Source organism: Coloeus monedula (assembly GCF_965178545.1).
Source record: "Coloeus monedula genome assembly, chromosome: 3".
NCBI lineage: Eukaryota > Metazoa > Chordata > Aves > Passeriformes > Corvidae > Coloeus > Coloeus monedula.
Window position 1 is genome coordinate 15,782,659 of NC_138783.1, and position 3,382 is coordinate 15,786,040.

A 3,382-nucleotide genomic window follows, 5' to 3' on the forward strand; every position below is an offset into this window, starting at 1 on the left:
CCAATATATTTTAAAAGTTACCTCAGTGGTCCTCAGGGTTGGACTAGAAGCCTACAGTCCTGCTTCATTCTCAGAGCATTCTGCTGTGTGAGTACCCTTGCATTTAGGCAGGAGACACAGATCTCAGGGGCTGCCCTGAATTTGTTAATGGAGATTTTTCAGCCAATGATAAGACTTTATTCTAAGTGCAAGGAGAATTTATTTTACCTGCCTTCATTCCTGTATAGCAACCAGTAGCTCATTCATACATACAAATCATTCCAAAAATCCCCACAGTGCTTGCAGAGTTTGTAGCCTGCAGAAACAATCACATTTTGTGTTTGTCACTTATCCAAAGCAAAATAGTTCAAAAGCACACCAGACAAGAAGAAAAAGGCATCTTTCACTAAAGAATTGTTTGTTTCCTCTCAGAAGTGTCACTGGAATCACAAATGGATGTGTTTACTGACCTCTCATGACTAGGAAGTAGTGCTATGTAAACATCTCCATCACAAATCAAATAATTTATTTATGCCTGTCATTTCTAGACATATCATGGAGGGCTTTTTAGTATTTTTCTGGGCATTGTCTCCTATAATGTGCAGTAAGTTATGAGCAGAGATGGGAACTACTGCATAGCTAGATCTACAACACAATCTATTATTGTTTCAGGATGGAATTTAATAGAAGCTCTGCTCTTTCAATCTCTTGCACATACCTGCCAAAATGTATAACTTAAGTAAATTGCGTTACGGAATGAAATCATACCGTCATACAACATAATAATGGAAAGTGGCTGATTGTGTTTTGTACTATAAAGAGCTGTGTACCATCATAGCAGGAGATTTAAGACCTTTTTAAAAAATAAAAAAAACTACCAACCCTTTCTGAAGTATTGGCATCTAAATGCAGTTTTTCAAGTAAGAAAATATTGGGGCAAATCGTTTTAGGCTGAAGTCCACATGAATCTCAATATTCAAAAAGAAAAGGAGCTTATCAACCTGATCAGACCCTTCCTTTTCCAGAACATCATATTAGAAGACAACCTTGTACCTAAATTTCCTTTAAAAAGAAAAAATAAAAGACATAAACACAATGAACCAAAAATATCCAGTACCAAAGGGTGCCCAAGAACACACAGAGGGTTAAAATCAAAGGAAGCTAATGTCGGCATGAGCCAGTAAACATCAAAGGAAGATATGGTAGATTCATGCCAATAAATGGGTAGTGACACAAGAGTTTTACGGGTCCTGGCAGTCCTGTTGACCCAGGTGCTTTTGCAAGCATAACAAACTGAAAAATATTCTCTCTCACTGTTATTGAGGTATCATGATTTAGCATGATTCAATTTTTTTCTTTAGGGCAGACTGAGTTCACAGTGAAGCAAGTGCTGTGCTGAGCTAAATAACAGAAGTGAACAGAGAAGCAGAAGCCAAGAAGAGCGAATGTATCTCACAACTAATGAATCTTTTGAAATCAGTGCTTTGAACAGTGCTGCTGCTTTCTAGATATTCCCACCTGATTCAGCCAGTTGGATCGAACTTCGGAAAAAATATTTTGCTGTGATGCTAATAGCTGTGCATATAAAACTAAATCAAAATGAACAAACAGTTGACCAAAAGAATGAGGCTTTGTTAATACAAGTGAAAATGTCAATATAAAGCACTACGGAATACCTTTGTTTTGTAGCAGCATCCAAAGATATGTTGAAATATTTCTGCTTGCTGAGACACCACAGAGCAAGTCATCACCAATCATTTTCATGTGGAAGAGTAAAGACAAATAGGAGATCGCCAAGTGTACTAGTTTGAAAACAAACCAGTGGGAGGCACCAAGTCAGAATAACAATTTAATGGAAATTAAAGAAAAGGAAAAAAAGGTAAAAGAAAACACTGGTTCAAACTGACAGAGTCAAGATACAACATGAGTCCCTGTTAGGCAGGGTGGTGGTAGCAGTCTGGTAGAATGGTGGCTGCAGTCCTCTGAAACAGTGATCCTGTAGTAAAGGGGTCTGCTCTTCCTCAGAAAGTCCAGTTGTGGCTGTGTAGCTCCTGTCCTCTGGAAATCCAGTGGAAAGGGTTGTCTCTGGTGTTCAGAGTCCCAGATTATATCCACGATGGGATGCTTGGTTCCTCCCTCTGGGTGGAGCATCTCACAATGGGGTAATGAGTCATGAGGCCAAGTGTTGATAAGGCTCATTAACAGAAGATAGTCCGGAGGGAGTTATCTATGAGTCATGCGGCAGGACAATGATGGGCCATTAACAGCAAGATAGTCTGGGGGGAGGAGGCAAGGAAACACTGCCCCACCTGATTTCAACAGCTCATGAGGATGGTAATGGAATACACTGCAACCCAGGACATCAAGTCAACCAAAAGAATATCATCTCAGGGTTTTGATCCAGGAAAGCATTTAAGAAAGTGCACAACTCCATGCACTTGAATAAACTCACTGAAAAGAACAGCATCTGCTCATTATCTGTGAGGAACCAATTTAATTTTGAAATAATAATGCCTCAACATTGTTTAGTTTTATTCCTTGAACTGTGGGTTATGAATCTGTCATTTGATTTTTGAATGGAAAAGTACTAGACGGGTTGCACATGCCTTGGCAGTAACAGCACACGGCAGCACCTGCACAGAGAAAGGCTCTGTTTCTAGGTAACTGCTGTGGAGAAGGGTTCTGTCTCTCGGGTGATTTTACTGGCAGCCTATCAGGGGGAAGATTTCCTCCACCAATAGACTCTAAGCTACTCCCCCTAGAGGCATGGTAACTCTTGCTACTGGGGCGAAGTCTCTGCAGACTATTCAATAATCTTTCTTGGGCGAGCAGACCATGGGAAGAGCTATGGATATAAAAGCAATTATGAAACGTGTCACAAGGGTGCTGCTCCTTCCTGGGTTTTTCTGCCTGCCTGCTTGGTGTCTTTGCTGTCTAGCCCCTGCTCCCCTGCCTCCCTGGGGTCCCTGGTGTCCCCTGAACCTGAGCACCTGTTCTCCTTTGCCTGCTTTCGCTAACCCTTCTCGCTCCACCTTCGCTCCTGCTGCACCGTCCCTGTTCACGGTCCTGCTCCCCTATCCCCGTTCCTGCCGCCACCGCTGTCCCGCGATCCTGCAGGAGCCTGCCACTATCCTGCCCGCTGCTCTACTATCTTCCCTGCCACATCTGTTGCCGGCGTTCCGACTCATCGAGTGTCCTGCCGCTCATCGACACACGAGACACACTGCCGGCTGACCACTGAATTCGCACCTCTCCTTTCGAGAGCTGCGCAGACTCCCTCGGCTCGCGGTGCACACGGGCCGACTGCCGACCAAACACCGATGGCACACTGCGGAGCCCTGGTGGTAATGCCCCGTCCCCCTGTCTTTCTCTGACTCCTTTCTCCTTTTCCTTCCTTCGCTTC